Source organism: Narcine bancroftii, chromosome 4, assembly GCF_036971445.1.
Source record: "Narcine bancroftii isolate sNarBan1 chromosome 4, sNarBan1.hap1, whole genome shotgun sequence".
In the NCBI taxonomy this organism is placed as follows: domain Eukaryota; kingdom Metazoa; phylum Chordata; class Chondrichthyes; order Torpediniformes; family Narcinidae; genus Narcine; species Narcine bancroftii.
The window spans coordinates 72,138,894-72,165,069 of record NC_091472.1 but is presented as its reverse complement, the minus strand read 5'-3'; the positions used below and the strand labels follow the sequence as shown (position 1 = coordinate 72,165,069).

The 26,176-nt window shown below is 42.4% G+C and overlaps 2 long non-coding RNA genes across 2 annotated transcripts in view; both read left to right on the top strand.

Moving 5' to 3' along the window:
- The window catches only part of LOC138760675 (uncharacterized), a 254,735-nt gene that overhangs the window by 56,319 nt on the left and 172,240 nt on the right, over nucleotides 1-26,176 (top strand). The gene's annotated exons all lie outside the window — the stretch shown is intronic.
- Nucleotides 866-25,506, top strand: LOC138760676 (uncharacterized). The gene is made up of 2 exons (XR_011355800.1): nucleotides 866-1,020; nucleotides 25,369-25,506. It is a non-coding gene; the product is annotated as an uncharacterized lncRNA (long non-coding RNA).

Below are 26,176 nucleotides of genomic sequence, written 5' to 3'. Positions count from 1 at the left end.
TGGAGCTGTTCTGAAGAGTTCAACGACCCAGTTTTAAATGCTGGTTTTAAATGGCCTGTTAGCAGAACTGACTGTTTTCAAACTAAAATCCTGCAACCACTGGTCTGAGCCCAAGATGGTGGCACCAGGGGTCATGAGGGGCTGTAATCTCTGGGGAATGGCAGACCAGCAAAGAGCAATCGAAATGAAGAGAATGCCTCCCCCTTTCCCACCACTCCCATCCCCCATGTTGAGGAGAAGCAGAGATGACCCTACAGGGATCTCTTTTTGCTGCTCTTTCTCTTTTACTGTAAGGGGTGCTGGCAACACTAATGTCGGCTTTGTATTGACGACTTAATGATATTTGCTTTATGGCAGGAAAACAGTGTAATATTACATTTTCTGTATTATTACATGATAATAAAGGAATCTTGGATGTTGAAACAAAAGCCATTTGTTTGCTCAGAACACATGAATTGCATCTTGAGCAAGGTCGATGGAATATAAAAAGATGGGGTTAATATTTGGGAGCTTTGCCAATTTTAATGGAATATTTGCCAATTTGTTTACCCTAATTTCTGATGAAACATTAATAACTTCCTGGTTTTCTAGATGATGAGAGAAATGAGTCAATGCATTCCTGCATATCTACTGTAAAAAGTTTATTTCCATCAATTGATGGATTTTCTTTTGCTAGGAAATGGTTCTTCTGGTCAAAACATGTCCACTGCTTGTAACATATAGATAGATGAATATAATATTACAAAATTATTCTTAATTGTTCTAAATAATTCTAAATTCTAACTGCAATTCTAAATTCTAACTGTAATTGTACAATTGAGTAAAGCTTGCAAAGCAGCCACCGAGCTTTTTATTCTCACAACAATTTAATTGTCAAGCATGGAGATGGGGTGAAAGCCCAAGTACTTGCACATCCACCCTAGCTCAATGACAGCTGCCAAGGAGTGGTGACATTGGCATATGATTTTCATAAACTACGTCAATGACTATGGGGACAAGATACTAACAATATAAGGCCATGTGAGTTGCAACCCTTTCGAATACATAGAAGGATGTGAAAAATTTTGATTTGGCTATCTCTAAGTTGGACAGTTTATATGTGAAGACTCCCAATGAGGTTTTTGCCAGACATTTACTGGCTACTAGGCATCAGAAGCCAGGAGAATCATTAGATGATTTCTTCATGGAGTTGGAAAAGTTAAAGAGAAACTGTAAATTTCGAGATCATAGTATGGAGCAGTGTGGAAATGAAGCAATGCGTGATGCGTTCATCTCTGGCATTGCCGCACCTGCAATAGGCCAGGGTCTCTTAGAAAACAAAACACTAGACATACAGACTGCTTAAAACCAAGCTACTGCGTTAGTCGTAGCTCAATGCAAAAATGATGCATAGGCTATCCCAGCAGCTCATACAGCTGCAGTAGTGATCCCTGAACCATCATAAGTACCGCAGGTATGTGTCAAGGATTCTTTAGCAGATTTGCCTCACAACCTTCCAGTTGCTCTTGAGAAACTAGCTGTGGATGCCATTTATAATACAAATTGAAAATATTTCTTCTGTGGTTTCTCTTCCCATTCACGAGATATGTCAGAAATAAAACTTCTCACACATGAGTCTCTTTAAAACTGATGACACGACAAGCTTTATTTACAAGTCTGCAGAGTTGGACTCAACTGGTTTCTCACCAGTTAAGCCCCGATACATACAGTGCATTGATTTTTATACCTTTATTATTTGCCCTTCCCCTTCTTATTAATACTGTTTTAATTGGTTAGTATTACAAAAACATTCTAAGTATAACTGCATTATTAATTATCATGTTCATTACGTACGCTGTGAACTCTACATTCACTGAATTCTGTTTCTCACACTTCTTATCAATCCTTTGTCTCCTGCATGTCTCTCACTATGACCATGAAAAGATAGGTTTAAAAAAAACATATTCAGCAGCTCCTTCTGTCCTTGACTGCTAGTAAACTCTCTGTCCGTTCTGGCTTCCCTGTTTATGATTAATCATCACATTTTAACTTAAGTCTTTTTAACCTAAATTCTCTATATCACAATCCACCCCTTTCTCTCTTTAAAATGTGTTGAATATATGTATAGATATGAATGGGGATTCTAAGCTAGGGAAGAGAAATGTTTTATGATACATTAATCTCACGCTGAAATAAAAGTCTTACAGGGTCTCCCATCCCCCCTGGTTGCATAGCTTGTTCGACCATGGAAATCACCAGGCTGCGTAGACAGGGAATAATACAGGGCAAAATAAGTAGGAGGAATAAAATACCTCCGATGACCCACAAGAAGGTACGCCACCAGGTTCCTCCAAACCATTTGTCCATCCAATTAAATTGTGGGAAAGGATGCCAGGTTTGAACCGGTACATGGGACAATGTACGAATATTATCAGCGATTTTACGAACGGCTTTTCCATTATCATCAATCTGTAAGCAGCAGTTAGTCAAATTAAGTTTGCCACATACACCTTCTTCCGTGGCTAGGAGATAGTCTAGGGCTAGACGGTTCTGATATATAGCAGAGCGCATTTGACCTTGCTGGGATGCAAGTAATTGCAGGGCTATAGCTGTTTGATTTGTAACAATTTCAAGCACTGCTTGTAAGCGAATTATGCGATTTAACATATATATAGGAGTACGATAACCCCAAGATCCATCTTGAGCCCATGTAGCGGGACCATAATATTGAATTATGCGCTCTGGAGGCCAATCATCTCTCCATTCTCCCAAATGTACCGTGGTAGAGCGGGGTTCACGATGTAATGTATCAAAGACCTTCACGCCTAATTTATGACCGTGATCGTGGGGTAGAAGGAAAAATTCTGGGCGGATTATTCCTAGGAAACAAGTTCCACTCCACTGTGAGGGAAGACGAGTATAAGCTTTATTACCACATACCCAGAATAATCCATTTGGGGATACTCCATACCCCCTTTCCCAAACTCTTTTAAGAACAGGATTTGATTGGTATGGTCCTGTGATGGTGGAAGTGGTACAATTCCAAAACTGAATACTGCTATTAGACAGGGGTAGGCAATTAGTTTTAAAAACAGTGGATAAGAACCAAGTCTGAGGTTTAGGAAACCAAGTGAAAACACCAGGCGAAATGCGAATCCATACAGCCTTGCAGGGACTTTCTCCTACTGGGTATTTGCCGGCTCGTGAGAGACAATAAAAACCAAAGGGGACGTTAGAGAGAGACCAGGTTTCTCTTGATCTCGTTCGGTTAGTTGTCCAAATGCGGGAAATCATGGTCAATGAATTGAGAGGTTCTCCCCACCAAGGCCATTGTTCTGACATCCGTGGACCCCCGCAGACCCAACAATTGGTTACATTAAAAGTTCCTGCAATTTTAGTTGCCAGATCTACAAAAAGGTTATCTCCCCCAATTGCATTACCGAAACTTACATGGTTATTTGGATGGACTCAAACTAAGTCCGGCTGTCTTAAAGGGACAGGCAATTTCGAGTGTGGAGTGTAACTTCTCATTGGAACAGTACGTTGGTGTATGCAAAACCAGAGTCCATCAGGGCATGGTGGGCTTGAGTCACCTTTCCAACCGTTAAGAGGGAAAGGAGTGGTATTAGGAATCTGTATATAATGACCCATATTATTTCCTTCTTTTTCCACACAAGGGGTATATGGATGTTGGGTGGTATTTTCTGCCCAGCATTTCTCAGGAACTGAGGTATGGGAAATGAAATTACCTTCCTTTCTTCCCCAAATGTGGTCCTGAAACAGGACCACTGTATCTCTGCATTTCTTACATTTCACACCTGATAAAGACATAGGCAAACTAAGAAAAATCAAAGAATATAACAATAACATTGTGAATTAAGTCTTTTTGCGAAATCGTAAGGTAAGAGGTTTTTCTCCGGGAATACAAGTCCAATCTGAGTTCGTATCAGGGTCCTGTGGCGCCTCTACAGGTCCCTTAAATCTGGATGCGTGTGTCCACCCCTTCTCTCTTGTTCGTGCTGCAGCTTCTGTAGTTAAGAGAACTTGGTATGGACCTTCCCACTGGGGCTGGAGTTTTTCAGTCTTCCAGGTCTTGATAAGAATCCAGTCTCCTGGTTCCACTTTGTGTAAAGAAAAGTCTAGAGGCAGTGTTTGTGCCAATAGTCCTCTCTTTCGTAAATCTGTAAGAGAGCGTGACAGTGCCTGTAAATAGTTCCTAACAAATATATCCCCTTCCCCCAAGGTGGGACACCCCTCAACTGTACTCCAGAAGGGAAGCCCAAACATCATTTCATAAGGGGACAGCCCTACATCTTTTCGTGGGGCAGTACGAATTCTCAATAAGGCTAGGGGCAGACACTTTATCCAAGGCATTTTAGTTTCCACCATTAACTTTGTCAATTGGATTTTTAGTGTTCCATTCATACGTTCGACCTTCCCTGAGCTTTGTGGATGCCAAGGGGTATGTAATTTCCAAGAGACCTGTAATGCATCACAAATCAATTGCTGGATTTTTGAAGAAAAATGTGGACCCCTGTCTGAGTCTATAGAATCCATTATACCATATCTGGGGATTATCTGCTCTAGGAGGAGACGAGCTACTGTAGAGGCTGTAGTATTTATTGTTGGGAAGGCTTCTACCCATCGGGTAAAGTGATCTATTATCACCAACAGATATTTCCATCTTTGAACTTGAGGTAACTCTGTGAAGTCGATCTGGATACGTTGAAAAGGGCGTATGGCTAATGGTTGACCTCCCATGGTCCCTGTCCTCATTATTTTCTTATTAATTTTTGTGCATAGGTAACAATTTTGCACCTCTTGTTGGGCCAAGGTGTAGATTCCCTTACACACATATTCTCGAAGCACTGTGTCACATAAGGCTTGGGTGCCCCAGTGGCTCTGTTGATGCAGGTGTTTTAAAATATTGCGAGTTATTTCTTTATTTAGAACAATTCTTCCATCTGGTGTTTTCCATGTTCCATCAGGTAACTGGCTTGCGCCCAGCTGATCCATGTTCTTTTCTTCCTTAGCAGTGAAAATGGGAGCTGTCTTTATGCCTTGCCTTATTGGGATTAAAGTCAGCAAACGGACTTCTTGTTGCATGGCTGCTCTTTTGGCTTCTTCATCAGCCAGTCTGTTTCCAATTGCTGTCGGGTTATCTCCCCTTTGATGGCTTGGTATGTAGACCACTGCTATTTCTTGGGGTAATGTTAAGGCTTCTAGAGTCAGAGTAATCATCTGTTCGTGTGCCAATTCCTTTCCTCTTGATGTAATTAGACCACGCTCCTTCCAGATCTTACCAAAGGTATGCACTACCCCGTATGCGTATTTGGAATCTGTGTAAATCGTTCCAATTTTCTTTGCCAGTATTCTGAGGGCTCTCTGCAAGGCATATAGTTCACAGGATTGTGCTGACCAGCTTCCGGGTAGTCTCGTGGATTCTACTACTTTCCAAGTATTTCCTTCTATTATAGCATACCCACTTCTTCTCATTCCGTCAACACATCTGGCGGAGCCGTCAATGTAGAATTCATATCCTTCTCCCAGCGGAGTATCGCAAAGGTCTTCTCGGGTCTTGGTCTGAAGATCTGTCAACTCGACACAGTCATGCTCCACCTCTTTCTCTGTTTCACTGCCATATAAAAATTGAGCTGGGTTGCAGCTATTAATTTTTGCAAACTGTAAATCTTCTCCAACCATTAAAATGGTTTCATACTTTAATATGCGAGAATCAGTCAGCCATCGATGGGCAGTTTGTGTTAATAAAACACTCACAGAATGGGAGGTGTACACAGTCATCTTTCCTCCAAAAGTAAGTTTACGTGCTTCCTCTACCAACAGAGCAGCAGCCGCTACTCCCTGGATACACGTCGGCCATCCGCGAGACACTGGGTCCATCATTTTGGAAAGGAAAGCTACTGGGTGTCGCTGACCGCCTTTTTCCTGTGTTAAAACTCCCACAGCTGTTCCTTGGTTATGAGTGACAAATAGCTGGAAGGGCTGTTTTAAAGAGGGCAGAGTGAGCACTGGGGCTTGTGTTAGGCGATGTTTCAAGTCCTCGAACCATCCCTCCTCCTCCTGGGTCCATTTCAATGGATAGTCATTTTCATTTGTCAGTTTATCATACATAAACTTCACCAAAGCTGAGTAGTCCTCTATCCATAACCTACAGTATCCTAAGAGTCCCAGGAATTGTCTTATTTCCTTCTTATTACGGGGTAAAGGCATTCTAGTGATTCCCGCAATTCGTTCAGGGGTAATCCGTTTCTGTCCTTTACTTATCTGGTGTCCCAGATATATCACAGTTTTCTCAACAAACTGTAACTTGTTTCTGGACACTCGTAGACCCTTTTTCCCCAGATAATTCAAGAGTCTAATGGTCTCTCTCCTCATTTCTTGTTCCTTGGGTCCTGATAATAGTAAATCATCCACATACTGCATTAGTTGGGAATCATCAGATTGTGGATAGTCCATCAGGATTTGTTCTAGCATTTGTCCAAACAGGTTTGGAGATTCAGTGAACCCTTGGGGCAATACAGTCCACCGAAACTGTCTCCGTCTACCTGTCCATGGATTTTCCCATTCAAACGCAAACATATCTCTACTTTCCTCTTCTAACGGACAAGTCCAGAAGGCATCCTTCAAGTCGATAACACTAAACCACTCATGGTCTGGGGGAATCCGACTCATAATAGTATAGGGATTAGGCACCACTGGGTGGCGGGTCTGAACAATAGCATTCAAACTTCTTAGATCCTGAACTAGGCGATAGGATCCATCTGGCTTTTTTACTGGGAGTATAGGGGTGTTATAAGGTGACATGCATTCTTCTAATAGTCCGTCTCGTATTAAAGTCTCAATTACCGGCTGTAGCCCTTTTCTCCCTTCCAAAGAAATAGGATACTGACGTTTCCTTACCGGCTGATGACCTGGTATTAATGTGACATGTAAAGGTGGGATGTCCAGACCTCCTCGATTTCCCTCCTTATACCAGACTCTCTCGTCAATCTGCCGTTCATCCTCTTCCTTTAAAGCGCAGAGGTGGACTCGCACTTCTCCGTCCACAGGGAGAGCACCCAAACCTAGGAGAGCCTGTAAGTCCCTTCCTAGGAGGTTAAATCCAGCCGAAGGTAATAACAAGAGGTCTTGTACCCCTTCTCTTTCTTCCAGTTTCACTGTTACTTGGGGAATTATTGATACCATTCTGGGAGCCCCTTCTATCCCAGAAATTGTCAAATTACTTTTTATAGGCTCAGTTCCAATTGGCACAGTTATTACACTACTTCGTTCCGCTCCTGTGTCCACCATAAACACCACCTCTTCTCCCTTGGGACCAATTTTTAGTTTTACCAGGGGTTCCCTCTTATATTTGGTCCCTAACATTTGGAACCCCTGACACCCCTAATCTTCTTCCATAAGTTCGAGGGCACGCAATTCCCTCTTGTATCGGGGGCATTCCCTCTTAAGTGTGTCCTTCCTCATTGCAGTAATAGCACTTAACGAACCTCCGGGGTCTTCCCTCTCTTGGATATTTTGGATTGTTTAGAGGAAGGTTTTGTTTTCTTTCCCCTCTGGATTCAGCATTCATCTGTCGGATAGTCTGTACCATAACCTTTGTCGCCTTCTTTTGATCTTCTTCTTCTCTCTGCACATATACTTTTTGTGCCTTTTTTAACAGTTCACTTAGGGGTTTTTCACTCCAGTCCTCCTCCTTTTCTAGTTTCTTTCTAATGTCTTGCCATGATTTGGAAACAAATTCAATTCGAATAAGCTGTTCACCCATTGGTGTACTAGGGTCCACACCAGCATACTGTTGGACATTCTTTCTCATCCTCTCCAAAAAATCAGTAGGGGACTCGTCTTTCCCCTGGTGGTTCCCAAATGCCTTGGTAAAATTGTGACCCTTTGGCACAGCCTCCCGTATCCCTTTAATTGTCCACTCTCTATATTGTCTCATACTTGCCAATCCCTCGGGTGTTCGTTTGTCCCACCTGGGTTCATTTAAGGGATATTTTTGTTCATGGGGTCTAGGGTCCCCAGGTTGTTCATATTTCCACATGAGGAGGGCAGCCCGTCGAATCATCTGCCTCTCCTGGGGTGAAAATAATGTTCCCATTATTGCCTGCATCTCTTCCCACGTATATGTGTTTGGTCCCAAGAATTGGTCAAGCTGTTCAGCCAGTCCTATAGGATCTTCCAATAACTTTTTCATTTCTTTCTTAAATCCCCGCACCTCTGTACTAGTTAGGGGAACATTCACATATCCCGTTCCCCCTCCCGGTCCTCCCATAGGAACTTCTCTCAGGGGATTTAGGTTTATTGAAAACTTTGATGGTCCTGGACCAGTCTGGGATCTTGTCCAGGGTCGGTTTACCGGTGGAAGTTTAGGGTCCGACTCCCTTAATTCATCCTTTTTATCCCGGCCCCCTTCGGGGCAATCAGATTCATCACCTTTCCCCTCCGGTAATAAGCTTTCCTCGGGCGCAGTAGGCACCGGGGGAATATAAGGAGGGGGAAGGTTGTCCAGAGGTTCCCATTTCTTTTCTCCTGCCACTCTCAATTTAAAACATTCTGTTAAGGATCCTGGCCAGGGAACCCAACAAAATGCATATGCTGACTCTTCTTGATTCACCTTTGGTCTCGAATTTACATATATGTTTAATGCTTGTCTAACCCAATCCTCATCAGATCCAAATTTCGGCCACCAGACCGAGGAACCTTTAATAGGTTGTTTTGACCAAAGGAGACAATATTGGACCATCTTTTTCTTGTTTTTGTCCCGATATCTTTTACTATCCCAATTTTCAAACATTCTCCCCAAAGGGCTGTCAAGGGGTACTCCCAGGAATTGTCCTGAATTTTCAGACGAGCCCTTAGATTTTGATCCTCCCATTTTCCCACCTAGATCTGTTTATCGTTGCTGAGGACCCTCTCGCTCTGGACCCTACTCCCTTCCTCTCAGACGCCTCGTCGGAGGTGCTGTCCCTCCTTCGGTTACCGCTGAGGTTTTCCTGGGGTTGACCCCTCTCTTCTCGGCACTTCGTCGGAGGTGCTGTCCCTCCTTCGGTTACCGCCGAGGTTTCCCTGGGGACTATCCTAGAGTCCCGCGACAGGGTCCTCACACAACGACAAAAGATCTATACTTAATCTATTCCGTTAGGTTTTTATCCAAACAGGTGTATCCCGTTACACCTGTTACCCAATCCCCACACCACAATCGTAAGTCGTCACTTACCGGTGTCTTCCCGGGGATTAAACCGTCACCCTTCTCCTCTCCGTCTTGTCGTGTCACCCTGTCCGGATACCACTCGCTCAAGCCGCCCGAAGCGACGAGCAAGGGACTAGGAGCCGCTGAACTCAGCGGGGTGCACCGCCTCCTATGTCCCTCTTCTCGCCTCCCCTCACGGCCGGAGTGTAGATCCCGGACGAGCCCCCATTTGTCAGAAATAAAACTTCTCACACATGAGTCTCTTTAAAACTGATGACACGACAAGCTTTATTTACAAGTCTGCAGAGTTGGACTCAACTGGTTTCTCACCAGTTAAGCCCCGATACATACAGTGCATTGATTTTTATACCTTTATTATTTGCCCTTCCCCTTCTTATTAATACTGTTTTAATTGGTTAGTATTACAAAAACATTCTAAGTATAACTGCATTATTAATTATCACGTTCGTTACGTACGCTGTGAACTCTACATTCACTGAATTCTGTTTCTCACACTTCTTATCAATCCTTTGTCTCCTGCATGTCTCTCACTATGACCATGAAAAGATAGGTTTAAAAAAAACATATTCAGCAGCTCCTTCTGTCCTTGACTGCTAGTAAACTCTCTGTCCGTTCTGGCTTCCCTGTTTATGATTAATCATCACATTTTAACTTAAGTCTTTTTAACCTAAATTCTCTATATCACAAGATAACTATCCAGCATGTTATAAATGTGCCAAGAAGGGATATTATGTCTGGGAGTGTAAATTCAAGGCCTCACCAAGCTCAGTGGTAACAGTAGTCAATTCTCAGGTACTGGCTACACTTACTGATGTGCCATAAGGACTTATTCAATCTGCAACTTTTGTGACTGTGAATGGTAAAAGATTAAATGCTCTGTTGGATTCTTGCAGCACTGATAGTTACATTTGCAAGAAAGTCATGCGGGAATTAAAACTGAAGGTTCACTCATCCAATAAAGACATCACTGTGGCTCAGAAAACTTTAAACACTAGTTCCCAAGGATATGTTGTTGTTGACCTAACTCTTAGTCTTAATAGCTGGTCATACGCTGCCACGTGACTTGGTGTATTGAAGGATCTATGTTCCGATTTAATACTTGACTAGGATTTCCAGTGTCAGCATCTGAGTGTGAAATTTGAATACAGAGGACCCTTGTCTGAGCTAACGGTGAATGGGGCTGATCATTACTGTGCATTGACAGCAGCAAAACTAGAAGAGCCATCCCTTTTTCCAAACTTATCACCAAACTATAATCCAATGGCTGCCAAATCAAGGTGCTTTAGCAAAGATGATCAGGACTTCATTGCAGAAGAAATTCACCAATTTCTTTCAGAAGGCATAATTGAGATGAAGTGGTGAAGGATCCCACCCACTGACACAAGAAGCGAATGCGTGTGGATTATTCACAATCTATCAATTCATGGAATTGGAAGCTTACCCCTTACCAAGAATTGATGAAATGGTGAACAAACTTGCAAAATCTAGTATGTTCTCTAACTTTGAACTGAAAAGTACCTACCGCCAAATGTCACTGAAGGAGTCAGATAAGAAGTAAATGGCTTTTGAAGTCGATGGACATTTATAGCAATTTTATAGGGTTCCATTTGGAGTCACAAATGGGGTAGCTGCCTTCCAGTGAGCTATGGACAAGTTAGTTAGAGAAGAAAAATTGACCTTGATAAAATCACTCCTACTGGACGTACACAAGAGGGACATGATCAAAATGTAAAGAAATTCCTAAAGACCATCAGTCAGTGGTACCTAAAACTTTATGATTCAAAGTCCGTGGAGTCTGTGAATTCCATTAATGTCCTTGGATACGGTGTGGGGAATGGTATCATTAAGCCAGATCCTGAGAGACTTGGCCCGCTACAAGAGCTTCCTCCGCCAGAAAATATGCAATCCTTAAAAAGGGTACTCGAGATGTTTACTTATGATGCCAAATGGATTCATGGGTCTTCTAACTAGATTCAACCAATGGTAAATACGGAGAAGTTTCCAATGGAGGAAAAGCCCTGAATGCCTTTAACTTACTAAAGTGAGAGTTGGAGAAAGCAACCCTCCTTTTGGTGGATGAAAACTTAATCTTTGAGGTAGAAAGTGATGCATCTGATGTGGTTATTTCTGCTGACCTTAATCAAAGAGGATGGCCTGTTGTATTCATGTCAAAGATACTACAAGGAAGTGAATTGCACTACCACATTGTAGAGAAATAAGCGACTGTGCAAATACCTGGCATGGTGCCACTTTAGCTTGGTTACTGATCAGAGGTCAGTGGCCTTTTTTTGACAGTAAAAAGCGTACAAAGATAAAGAATGCAAAGATTCAAGAATGGAGGCTGGAACTTGCAGCATTTATTTACACATAAAGTACCATCCTGAGAAAGAGAATGTGGTCCCTGATGCATTTAGTTGGGCGTACACTTGTTCAGCCTTTAATACCTCCACACTCATTGACATTCACATCTAGGAATTACTCGGCTGCTGCATTTTGTTAGAGCAAAGTATTTCCCCTTTTCTACAGAAGATGTCAAGAAGACGTGCTTAATGCAGAGTCTGTGCTGAACTAAAGCCTCAGTTCTACCACCCACCAAGTGGGACTCTTATCAAAGCAACGAAAACTATGGAACGGCTTAGTATTGATTTCAAGGGACCCTTGCCTACAGCTTCATGTAACCCCTATCTACTTACAGTAGTTGATGAATACTCATGTTTCCCCTTTGCCTTTCTATGTCCCAATATACATACCACAACAGTGATCAGATGCCTAGATCTGCTATTTAGCCTATGTGGAATGCTAAATTACATACACTCTGATTGAGGCACCACCTTCATGTCTAAGGATCTGAAAGGTTATCTCTCCCAGAAGGGGGTTGCCACAAGCCATACCATTCCATACCACCCATTTGGGAATGGACAGCTAGAGAGGTTCAATGGCATCATATGGAAGGCAGTCCGTTAGGCCCTTAGATCACGTAACCTGCCCGAGAAGCATTGGGAACTGGTGCTTCCTGAGGTACTACACTCCCAAAGATTGTTGTTGTGTACAACAACAAATACCTCACCCCATTAATGTTTGTAATAGGTGCTTGGGTAAGCTCTTTTTGGGTAATATAAGCCATGGTCCCGCTGCTGAAGTTTGAGACTCTCCAAGAGGTGGCAACATCTCTCAGCAAGAAGAAGAACTTCTGGAGTCCAGCCAACGTCCCAGTCAGGGGAGGTGGAGAAGCTGCTACCGGCGCCCTGACAACCTACTACAAGTGTGCAGTCATTGCCTCGCTTCGGCAGTTGGGACCAGTCCAAGCGTTGATAAATATAGTTGGGAAAGGCTTGCATATTGTAGTGTGAAATCAGCTTTTGAATTTATAATAAACATTTGTATCTGAACTGCTCTCGGTGTGTGTGTCTATTTTCTTTCAGTAGCTCAAACACTGTGACCAATCTAAAATGAACAAAATGAGAGGTATAAGTTTACCCAAGACAATGTTTTAATGGATTCCAATGCTGCTCATCCCATGGACATTCACTGCCCTCCTGGCTAATGACCCCTGGACTCCTACTACTAAGAAGGTTTGTGAGGAGTAACAAGAATGAACCACTTGTAGATTAAGTTGAACTCCTTGACAGTCATCTAACCTATCTAACCTATGCAAATATCAGGTACCCAGATGGACGGGTGTCTGTTCATGACTTGGCTCCTTGACCTGAAGTCCAGATAATCCCCACATCTCCTATTGTGGAACAAGATGAAAGAAATCTGGTAGTACCAATACTGGAGGTGGGGAAGATATGACATGCCATAGTGTGGAGGATGATGAAACAGTGGCTCTAGAAGAACTAAGGAGATTGGTCATGTACTAAAACCTCCCAATCGATATGGATAGGAGTAGTCCCATAAAGAGTTACTTGATACTGCTAGTGTTTCTATTTAGGAGGGAAGAATGTAATATTACAAAGTTATTCTTAATTGTTCTGAATAATTCTAAATTCTAACTAACTGTAGCTGTACAATTAAGTTGAGTAAAGCTTGGAAAGCAGCTACCAAGTTTTTCATTCTCACAATAATAAGCAAGCTATGAATGTTTTGATTTGTGCATAAACCATAACATTGCTGCTGTTTAAATTGTACTGTTTGTGACCTCAAGAATGAAAAACCATGCATGGTGTCCCAGAATCATAAAAATAAAACAGATCTGTGCTTAACTGCTCTCCTATTTCTGGAGTTAAATAAAAAAGTGCAGACACTGATTGTAGTTTACACAAAAGCGCTGGAGAAATTCAGCATTCATTATGTAGCAAAGGTAAAGAACATAACCAACATTTTGGGCCTAAGCCCTTTGTCAAGGTATAACAAGGTATTGTAGCAACTGCTTTGCAGTGCGGAATGAAGAACAAGAAAATGATCAGACGTAGTCTAGTCGAAGTTCAATAAAAGTAATTTACTCAAATAGCCACACGCAGCTTTTGTAAACCCCACGTGTTTCAAATGATGTCATCGCATTGTGATATTGTGACGTCACTCGGAACCTCTTGAGCCAGTTCAATGAAGCCTCTGGTGAGCCGTTATGTGTCCACCACCCACCCTCCTCCCCCAGAACTGGCACTAGGAGGGTAAACCTCTGGTGCCATTATTGTCCACTGCTCTTGGGTGGTCATCTGTGCCTTTGCATCGGGGGTCATGGAAAGGGCTGATCAAGGATGAAATGAGCAGGCTTTAGTCAGGCAATTGTAAATGTCTCTGGATCCCCCCAATGTCCATACACAAGTTTTTATGATTGTTTCGTAGCACTCTGAAGGGATCCTCATGTGGCCTCAGTAAGGGTGACGTGTGCAACTCTTCGCACAACACAAATTCAAAGTCCCTGAGTTCCTTTGGGATGAAGGATGTAATTGTTCCATGAATTGAGATGAGAACTGGGGCAAATTTTCCAAGCCGCTCCCACAGTCTGCCTAACACTTCAGTCGGTGGCACCTGCTGTCCATGTGCTGCGGGTACTAACATTGGGTGGGGCTCCAAAAACCAACTCGGCTGATGATGAGTTGAAATCTTCCTTAGGTGATGTTCTTATTCCCAGGAGGATCCAGGCCAGCTTGTCCGCTCAATCAGGTTCCTGGAGGTGGGCCTTCAGTGCAGCCTCCATGTGCTTGTGGAACTGTTCCACCAGGCCATTTGACTGTGGGTGGTAGGCTGTCGTGTGGTGGAGCTGCATTCCCAGCAGTCATGACAAAATATCCCAGTGTGGAGGTAAACTGTGGGCCTCTGCTGGAGGTGACATGTGTGGGTAGGCCGAACCGAAATACCCAGGCAGAAATAAAAGCTCTGGCACATGACTCGGTCGATGAGTCCGTCATAGGAACTGTCTCTGGCCACATTGTGAATCCGTCAGTGACCTTCGTTTCAACAAAAGTGGGCTGACAATGTTGACATGCACATGGTCGAATCTGCACTGTGGTAGCTGGAAATGCTGAAGCGGCGCTTTTGCACTTTTGCAGGTTGGGAGTCCATGCACGTCTTTGCCCAGTATGTGACCTGCTTTTTGTGACCATGCCAATATAAACTTGTCAGCTATCAGGCAGACTTTTGCTCAAATTGAGGGGTGGGACAATCTGTAAATGGCATCTAAAATGCAATATCTCCACGCTTGCAGGGACAATAGGGCAAGGCTGACTTGTGAAAATGTCACACAGGAGAGTGGTACCTTGTGGCCCAAAGGCTACATCCTCATGTTGCAGGCTCATGACAATAGTTCTATAAGCTGGGGGTTTGTTGTCCTGGTGGTGAGCTTTGGTGAGCCCCATGTAGTCTACACCTGAAGAGAGGGCATGTACTGCTTGAACAGGAGTGAGACTGGGCATCAGCCACCACATTACTCTTACCTGAGATATGTTTAATCCTGATTGAAAACTTGGATAAGTAAGATAGGTGGCATTGCTGGCAGGCTGACCAGGGATCTGATGCCTTCACAAAGGCAAAGGTTAGCGGTTTGCGGTCAGTAAAAACTGTGAAGTCTCTGCCTTCCAAAAAATAGCAGGTGTCTGTTCCCTATTGAATATTCTGTATTTTGTTTCCGGAGAGCAGAGGTGCCTACTAAAAAATGCTAGAGGCTTCCATTGTCCATTGGTGTACTCTTCCAAGACCCCGCCTACTGCTGTGTTGGGCACATCTATTGTCAAGGCGGTTGGTGCATTCATTTGTGGATGGACCAGCAGTGTTGCCTTTGCGAGGGCGTCTTTGGTCTGCTGGAATGCTGCCGTTGTCTCCTTTGTCCACTTGAGTTTTTGGACACCATTGGACATGAGGTCGAAGAAGAGTTTCATAATATGAGCTGCAGAGGGTAGAAAGCAGTGACAGAATTTGACCATCCCCACAAATTCCTGGAGTCCTTTGATGGTATTGGATTTCGTGAATTTGAGGATGGCTTCTACCTTTCTAGTCAATGAAATGACACATCAGCTACTGATCTGATGTCCCAAGAACTCGATAGAGGACTGCCCGAATTTGCACTTGGTGGGGTTCAATTTTAGCCCGAACTCCTGTAGGCAGCTGCAGAGTAAACATAGATGCTGCAGGTGCTCTTTGTTGGAGTGACTGGCAATGAAAATGACATCCAAGTATATGAAAAGGAAGTTCATGCTAAGCCCCACTGTATCCATTAGTCGCTGGAATGTTTGTGCAACATTTTCGAGATCAAAAAGCATTCTTAAAAATTCAAAGCCAAACAGTGTTATGATGGTGGTCTTGGGCACATCCTCCGAGTTTACAGTTATTTGGTGTTACGCATGCACTGTTAATTTTAGAAAATATCCTGGCCCCATGAAGATTAGATATAAAGGTCTGTACATGGGGCACAGGGTAGCGAACTGCAGTGGTAGCGCCATTGAGACTCCTGTAATCCTCACAAGGACTCCAGCCTCCTCTGGCTTTGGGCACCATATATAGCAGGGAAGCCCTCAGGCTATCAGACCTGTGTATGATTCCAAGTTCCTCCATTTTATGGAACTCTTGTTTTGAAAGCTGCAAATTGTCAGGCGTCGGTCTTGGGCATGTAGAGGAGGTCCTTGGATGAGGCAGTGCCAGTGGAGAACTGGGGAGTGACAATGTCCGGAAACTTTGAAAGAATGAACTTCCATGTGAACTTATTGTCGCCAAATTTCAGGGGTATAGTTCATGTGCTGTAAGTACGAATCAAACTGTTATTCACCGCAGTGAGCACCGGACCCACGCTTCTGGAACGGGTGTCAAAACTCGAAGGAGGAAGGACACTAACTTCTGCAGCTGTGTCTACTAGAAATTTGTGCTAGGAGAATTTCTCCCAGATGTAGAGTAGGCTGCTACAGTGGCCAGCTGCCATAGCCATTGTCACAGAGTCATACGCCTTCGTTGCCAGTACTCGTGGAGCATGGGCCTTTGGATGTGACAGAGCACTAATTCCTGTGAGCCTTGCTGTTTCGCACATGACAGAATGTCTACATGGGCGGCCATCATTTGAGGGTTATCCGCCAACATGAGGCAGATGTCTTCTGGCATATGCTCTAAAAACAACTGCTCAAAGATCAAGGAAGGCCTATGGCCTTCCTCTGAAGGGGCGTGATCCTCCAGGCCATCGATATGGAGGAGCTGTGTAGCTCGCTCACATCATGAGAGACCGTAAATCTGGAGAAGGAGGGCTTTTAGGCCTTCGTACTTGCCAAGAACTGGTGGGGTCCTGAAGGAAATCCACTACTAGATCGGCCATGTCCTGGTCAAAGGCACTTACCACATGATGGTACTTAGTGGCGTCCACTTCTATCTTGTGAATGTGGAATTGTGCCTCAGCCTCCCTGAACCAAACTTCAGGTTAAGTGGTCCAAAAGACGGGCAGTTTGAGCGATACTGCTGCATTGCCAATGTTGGGTCCAAAATCCGTTTGGGCCCGTCGGGGTCACCAATGTAGCAAATGAATCACAGTGCGAAATGAAGAACGAGAAAATGATCAGATGTAGTTGAGTCATACCCACACTCCTGTTCGGCTCCGAATCATGGGTCCTCTACCGGCATCACCTACGGCTCCTAGAACGCTTCCACCAGCGTTGTCTCCGCTCCATCCTCAACATCCATTGGAGCGCTTTCATCCCTAACGTCGAAGTACTCGAGATGGCAGAGGTCGACAGCATCGAGTCCACGCTGCTGAAGATCCAGCTGCGCTGGATGGGTCACATCTCCAGAATGGAGGACCATCGCCTTCCCAAGATCGTGTTATATGGCGAGCTCTCCACTGGCCACCGTGACAGAGGTGCACCAAAGAAAAGGTACAAGGACTGCCTAAAGAAATCTCTTGGTGCCTGCCACATTGACCACCGCCAGTGGGCTGATATCGCCTCAAACCGTGCATCTTGGCGCCTCACAGTTTGGCGGGCAGCAACCTCCTTTGAAGAAGACCGCAGAGCCCACCTCACTGACAAAAGGCAAAGGAGGAAAAACCCAACACCCAACCCCAACCAATCAATTTTCCCCTGCAGCCGCTGCAACCGTGTCTGCCTGTCCCGCATCGGACTTGTCAGCCACAAACGAGCCTGCAGCTGACGTGGACTTTTACCCCCTCCATAAATCTTCGTCCGCGAAGCCAAGCCAAAGAAGAGTTGAGTCAAAGTTCAAAGAAAGTCGATTACTCAAACAGTCACGAGCAGCTTTTGAAAACCTCACGCGTTCCAAATGACTTCATCGCATTGTGACATCAGTCGGAATCTCCCGAACTGGTTCAATTAAGCCTCTGGTGAGGCGCTACAGTACTGGAGTTATTTCAGGAGTTACTTGCTAGAGACCACTGCTTGTGATTTCATACCTGGAATATAGCAATTTGTATTAAAGTGTAAAGTTCACCTGCACTTGGTCTCTCAGTAATTTGGAGTCAGGATTTGGCCTTGAAAAATTTTCAATCTATCCTTTTTTTTAAAAATTAAAAATTTTTTTTCACACTATGCACCATATTGACCAAAATACACATAAACATTTCCCTCATGAATATACACAGTGTAATTTTCTCCTCTTTTTCCCCCCTCCCTTCCTCCCTCCTTCACCCCCCTCTCCACCCACTCAACATTCAACATATATGATACATTAAACCCATTAAACAATGTCATCACACAATGAAAATAAACAAGAAAATTGTGTCATCTACTTTTACATACTGGGTCAGTTCATTTTGTCTTCTTCTCATTCTGTCATTTTAGGTGGTGGAAGTCCGCGGTAGGACATCTCTGTTGTGTTCCATGTACGGATCCCAAATTTGTTCGAATACTGTGATGTTATTTCTTAAATTATATGTTATTTTTTCCAATGGAATACATTTATTCATTTCTATGTATCATTGCTGTATTCTCAGGCTATCTTCTGATTTCCAGGTTGACATAATACATTTTTTTGCTACAACTAAGGCTATCATAATAAATCTTTTTTGTGCTCCATCCAAATCGAGTCCAAGTTCTTTACTTCTTATATTACTTAGAAGAAAGATCTCTGGATTTTTTGGTATGTTGCTTTTTGAGATTTTATTAATGCGGATTTCACAAAGTTTAAGAAAAAAATCACCATTTAAATGCCAAACACAAGCAATCCAATACCTAGATATTCAACTAGATAATAATTTAGGCCATCTATACAAATTAAATTATCAGCCATTAATGAAGAAATTACAAGACGACTTAGAACATCGGAAAGATTTGCCACTAACACTGATAGGAAGGGTAAATTGCATTAAAATGAACATCTTCCCAAGGATACAATACCTATTTTAATCGTTACCAATTCACCTAACAGAGAAATTCTTCAAGGAGCTAAAGAAAATAATAAGGAAATTCTTATGGAAAGGGGGGAAACCAAAGATAGCGCTAGATAAATTAACAGAATGGTACAAACAAGGGGGCTTACAGCTACCAAACTTTAAGAATTATTATAGAGCAGGACAATTAAGATACCTATCAGATTTTTATCAAACAAGGGAAAAACCAGATTAGACCAGATTAGAGCTAGATAAAATAGGGGAGAAGGTACCTGAACATACCCAATCTATCCTTTTGAAGTCACAGTTTTTTTTTCCAGGACTTTTGAGGGTCACAGTGACCTTGAGAAATATTTTTATCTTCCTCTAGTTGTCTCCAGTGAAATCTTGTTCCTTAAATGCACCTCAAATAATTTCCCCTAAAACACATTTGAAAGAGATGAAAGCATACTGGAGAAAATTGGGGCCTTTTACATGTTTTGAAGTTTATTTTCCTGGAAAGGTTCCAATTGAGCAAAATGACTCTAGAGAAATAGGCATCCATAGGTTGACACTGAGTTTATTTCATGTTTGTTTTAAGTTGATTTACATTAGGCATTGAATGTTCCTGCAACTAACATTGATGAATATGTCTCTATTAGAGACAGCTTCTTAAAAAGTCCTTTTATTGATACTATTTAGTTCTCTGATTTAGGTAAAATATGGTTTTAAAAATTTACTGAATCTGATCTGTTTTAGGAAAACACAAAGTAGTAGTTTATTGGCTTGATACACAGACCAAAATGCTGTGATGTAAGCATACACATTTATTGAATTTCCCTTTTGTTTAATGGGGGGAAATCACTGACATTTATTGTTAAACATGGATGTGGTGAGAAGATAGAACATAGAACACTACAGCCCACAGCAGAGTGCAAGCCCAATGGCCCTCAAAATAGTGCTGACTCACATATTCTTTTAAAAAAAAGTACTAAACCCTCCCTACCCTGTAGCCCATTGTTCTTCCTGTCTGAGAGTCTCTTAAATGCCCCTAATGTTTCAGTCTCCACCACCATCCCTGACAAGGCACCCACAACTCTGTGCTTATATAAAATAAGTATCTCTGATGTCTCCCCTAAACTTCCCTCCCTTCACTTAGTACATATGTCCTCTGGTGTTTGCTGATCCTGCCCTGGGAAAAAAGGCAATGGCTGTCCACCCTATCCATGCCTCTCATGATCTTATAGACCTCTATTAAGCCTCCTCTCATTTTTCTATGCTCCAAAGAGAAAGGTCCCAGCTCTGCTAGCCTTGCCTCATAAGACTTATTTTCCAATCCAGACAACATCCTGCTAAATCTCCTCTGCTCCCTCTCCTTAGTTTCCACATCCTTCTTATAATGAGTTGACCAGAATTGAAGGTAGCAGGAGGCTTTGGTTTTAAAATATAATGGGATGTTTGAAGGCAGTGGAGAAGACTGTCTATGATAATTGTGAAATCTTTGTACTGAATATTCCTGGAGTCTTCTCCTCATATCAATTTGTTGATTTTTTACCTATGTACTTAAGTACCAATATAATTATGTAAGTTTGATCTAATCTGTTGCTGTTGGTATGCTTTATTATGATCTGTAATTAGTTGCTTTTGCAGTTTATATTGCAGGTAATTTCCCCATTTTGAACTCTCATTTTAAGGTGCCAGTGGTATATTTTTTCTGTTAACCATTGATCTTTTTTTCAAATTCATATCTTTCACACCTGTGTGCCACTGGCAAAGCCAGCATTTATTGTCCATCTCTGGTTGACCTGGAGAAGGAGGTGCGGAACCACCTTTTAGAATTGCAGCAGTCTAGTCCTCTGGAGAAGGAAATCCCACAGTGCTGCTGAGAGGGATTTTCAGGGTTTAGATCTATTGAAGGAATGGTAATGTATTTTCAAATTTAGAATGGTATGTGACTTAGAAGGGAACACTCATATGGTGCTGTTCCCATACACTTTCTGTCCTTTTCCATCTTGATGGTGAAGGTGATTTTGGGAGATGCTGTCAGGGTAGTCTAGTATGTAGATGGTGCACACTATAACCAATGTGCATGAGTGATGGAGGAAGTGAATACTTAAGGTAATAAATGGGTCAGCAGTTAAGTTGACTGCTTCATCCTGGGTTGTGTTGAGTTTTGTTGAAGCCTCATTCATCCCTATCACACTCTTGATTTTTGATTTGTAGATGGTGGAAAGGCTTTGGGGTGTCAAGAAATGAGGCACACAATAGGATGCCCAGCCATTTTTAACAGCCACTGTACTTCTGTGATTTGAATACCAGTGATGTTCTCAGGCTGGGATAATTGCCCTTCCTTTTTGTACATCATATGATACAACCAATGGAATGCCTTCCCTTTGATGCCCATTGACTTTAGCTTTACATGGGTTTCTTGATGCCATGTTTTGTTAAATGCTGCTTTGATACAAGAGCAACCACTTTCACTTCATCTATGGAACTGAACTCATTGGTCAATTTTGGAATTAAGGCAATGATGAAACCCGGAGTCCAATCATCCTGACAAAACCTAAACTGGGCACTACGAGCAGATTATTAGTGAGTAAGTGGTGCTTGATAACATTGTCAATGACAATTTCCATTATTTTGCTGAAAGCTTGATAATGCAGATAGATAAGCAAAGGATGTGTTCAGACTTTAGAAGTTACAATGGTATTTGATTCCAGTATTATTGCCTCAGACGACCACCTTAATGCCCAGTTTCTATTGCTACATCTTTTCTTAGCCTGTCACACTTGGCATAGTTGTAGTTCCACATTGTGCAATGAAGGTTTCCTCTCTGTACAGGCAAAGACCCATAACAGAGCTTTGGATGGATCAGAAATGTTGAGTTCTGCTGTAATAATGGCTCAGTTTTTCTCTCTCCACTAATACTATCTGATTTGTTGAATCAGTGAAATGCTGGGCATTTCTTTTTGTGTTGCTATTTTGTATTCTCCCTGACTGCTCTCATTTTTGAACATCTGTTCCTTTGTTTACGTGTTCTTTCATTACGCACTTTATTGGAGATATTTGCAATGATTATTCTTTACTTCAACTTCTTTGTCACTAAAACCCTTCCCCATTTTTTTGACAGCCTCAGACTTGAAACATTTTCTCTTTCCATGGATGTTATCTGTGGTGCATTTTTGCCATTTTTTCTTGGAAACTTAGATTTCTAATAACTTCAGTTTATTAAATTTTTACTTCTTTATGGAAATTACTACCTTGTGTTGGTTCCATAGCCATCTAATAGAGGACCAATCTGGCTGTATCATTTAAAATTGGTCAATCTTGTTGTGAACAGTGTAATGGCCTTCCTTGGGTAAATTTCATGTTAAATATATGTTAGAAAGTAAGAAATACTTTGATCAGTGGAGTGTGTGATGTTCTGAAGGTTTCCCTGATTTTAAAAAAACCCAAAACTGAGCCTAGACTTTTGTTTTAAAGTTGTATTCACCCAACTCTGTGGGACCCTAATATGCCTCAGGTAGATCTATTCCACTGTTGTGGCATAAAAATCATGGGATAGTGATAAGAGTGTCAGGAATGTTGAGAGAAAGATAATATTCTGGGCTGTTGGCCAAAAGATTATTCTAAGTTCAAGCTGGTTCATAATTAGTCTGTGGAATGCTCTCTGAACTTGAACATATTTCCCTGTCTTAATGAGGAGGATGATCTAGAAAATGTATCTCAGTGCTAACAATCTTAAATTAGAAAGTAATTTAAGTTGCACTAAAACACTACGCTATTATATAAGTCAAAGATCAGTTGGCTAGCCTGTTGTGCAATGTAGTTCATGTACAAAGATTCTCAAAGGAGAATTTGGATCAGTTCCTGAGGGCAGTCCAATTGCCTGGTGGTGTTAATATATCAGAAATGAAAGAGGGTAATTATAATTGGCCGATAAAGTATTGCCGAGTTAAATCAAACTGATGTTTGAAGAAAATACATGTACGATATCAAGACAAAAGGATAGTATTCAAGAAAGTGTATAGGAAGGGAACTGATCAACTGCTAGTGAATGGGATTAGATGGACACTTGATGGTTGACATGGACAGGGTAGGCTAAAGGTTCTGATTCTGTGCTGTTTGAAACAGTCTAGCAATGCACGAGTCAGTATTGATATTACAGAAATGTACCGTATAGGACGATCCAAAGAGGGAGACAGAATGAGAGAGAAACACACACACCGACACACACACACACACACACACACACACACACACACACACACACACACACACACACACACACACACACACACACACACACACACACACACACACACACACACACACACACACACACACCTGTTAAGCAGCTTGTCTCAACCTCGAGGCCTGAGAACTGAATTCACTGACCGGCTGTGGAAGGCAGCTGCCAAAACAATAATTTGGAACAAAGGAAAATAAAATGAAAAATTCCAAAATGACCAAGGGTCATTATTGGCTAGGCACCCAGATCAGAAATGTATATAACAGCAATGCATAGCACATTTCTCTCTCTGCCTCGTGGTCCAAGCCGTGGACATCGCTCCATATCAGGTCGCTAATGTGGACATTGCTGGAGGTGTCATGGGTAAGGTGTGCACTACTACACTGAAGCTGAACTGCAGTGCTGCAAAAGATCAGTACTTCCTCGTTGGTACAAGGAACCAGGTGTGTAGAGTGAGTACACATGTGACTGTGTAGAGTATAGGTGGTCACTGGTATTTGAATCCAGCCTGGGCCCAATGTGAATGTCAACATTATTATTTATGGCAATCGTGTACCATTTGACATTCCCCCTGTTTGTCTCCTGTGTGCTAAAGTTGCATGTGATTGTAACACTTTTGTCCAGATTCGTCTCTCTGTGAACCCACCAAACCTGATACTCTTCCCAACACAACACCCACTAACTTCCCTTGATCTCACCATGCATATACCAGAACCTCTGGTTCACAGTGAGACCATAATCCCTTCCACGATTGGACCCCGCAGAGCCTCAGTCTGAAGTTCTATCTTGCCCTGAGATCTGTGTCCTGATAAAAGATCCCAGCTCAGCATACATGGACTAATCACTACATGCCCACTCGAACAAAGTGCGACTCCCAGTCCAGAAGCCAGTGGAAGCTGCGACTCAGCTGGAAGGCCACAGCACAACCAGCAGATCCTGAGAGTTCGCAGGCTGGCTCCCATCTGACCAAACCTGCTCCAGGGTGAGCTCAATATATATGACAACCATGGTAAGAGGAAGAAGATATTGAACCCATTAAGAGCCAGGAACAGGACCGGCATAGTGAAAGCACGAGCCAACAAAAAGTGGCAGTTGACAGTGAAGTGAATCCTCCGAGAAAAGAGACCAAGTTAGCATAAGAGGGATGATTATCCTGCTGCCTGCACATTGACACCCTAAGTCTACACCTAACCCTAACATGAATCCCAACCTTAACATGAACCCCAACAGTAACCGTGCAGCTAACCTCAATCCCATTCCCTAAAATGGGAATGGTCACCCACTAGAAACAGAGGACATAAACTTGGTACCCATTTCACATTTTTTCCCATTGCACCCTACCCCCAGGAGGGGGCATACAACCTCATCCACTGAGGGACTAATTAAACAACAGAAATAAAATCACCCACTTAACAGAGGGTATACACTTGCTCCAGGACAAGTTCTGGACATGTAACTATCTTGGAGAGAGGAGGAAGACACTGATTTCGTTAAGAGACAGGAACAGGTCCAAGTTAATGAAAGCATGAGCCAATAAAAAAAGTGGCAGTTTACAGTGACACATTGACAACCTAACCCTAACCAGTTTCCAGTACTGGTTGATTGTAGATAAGGATGTGGCAGACATGGTCCATGAGTTGGGTCAAAACTTGGGGTCGTCTTATACAGTGAGTATAGCTCAAAATCTACATTTTAAGTAGAAATTCTGGGGGATGTCTTATATAGTCTTCTTATATGCTGGCATATATGGATCCTTTGTCACAACTGTTTCAGATTAGGTTGTCAGACAAATTACAAATAAGTAAAGGTGTCAGGTGAAATAAACACAAGATGTTTATGGGGTTTGTTATAAAAGTACAACTAATTTAGAGGAATGTGTCTTTAGATACTGGGACTGAACATTTTAAGAATATTGGTGTTCTAAGATGCAGAGCCTCCTATTCAGTTCTATTAAACTGAGTGAAATTCAGTCAGACAAAAGAAATGGTAATGATGATTGAGAGAATGACAGGTACTGTTTGCAAATATTTGAGTCTATTGTCACTCAGAATGGTACAAAGAATGTGTCAGAAATTGTGGGAAAACAATGGTATAATTATAATGATCAACTTTGTGTAATTAAAGTGCAAGTAGTGGAGAAATCTCTCCTTTTCTCTTTTATTTCAGGCATTGACTCTTGTGTCACCCTAAGGAGAATGACTAAAGAGACCTTAACTAGCTGAGACACTTGGCCCAATTGTTGTACCTTACCACTATTTCAGCTTATACAGTACACAAGAAATAAAAAGAGAGAATGCCAAGACACCAACTAGAAGATATTGAAAAACATCGTTCACTTGTATAGTCTTCATTAGAACAGAAAAATACAAATGGAGCTGTGATAGTACAGATACTATCACCAATGTGTATATGTACATATGTACCGATGGTAGTGTAGGATGACTGTGATTGGCTGAGAGCGTAGCCACACCTAATGGCAGGTCTTAAAGGATTGATCCTAGCCAGACCAGATCATTCTGCACTGGTCGACATACTTGTGATATGTTCCAGTCTTTTAGTTAATAAAAGCCATGGTTTGGATCAACAAGTCTTTGGTTCTTTCGACGTGCATTACAGGAGCAAATATTATAATCAAATTTGAAGAAAATGATGTTCAAAGTGGGCAGCAGCACCCAAAGGGTGGCAAAAGTTGACAGATATCACCAAATCGAGGAAATCATTGGCTGGAATGTAAGGCATGCTTCTCAGACAAGATGATTTCAACAATTGCTAAATGTAAATGTGGACATGGAGCATAGTAAAAGGCCCTGCTGGCTCATGGGCCTGTGCAGCCCAAATATCCCACTTAACCTACCAATCCTGTATGTTTTGAAGGGTGGAAGGAAACTGGAGCCTCGAAGGAAATCCTCGAAGACAAGGGTAAAATGTACAAACTCCTTCCTGACAGTGCTGGATTTGAACCTGAGTTGCTGGT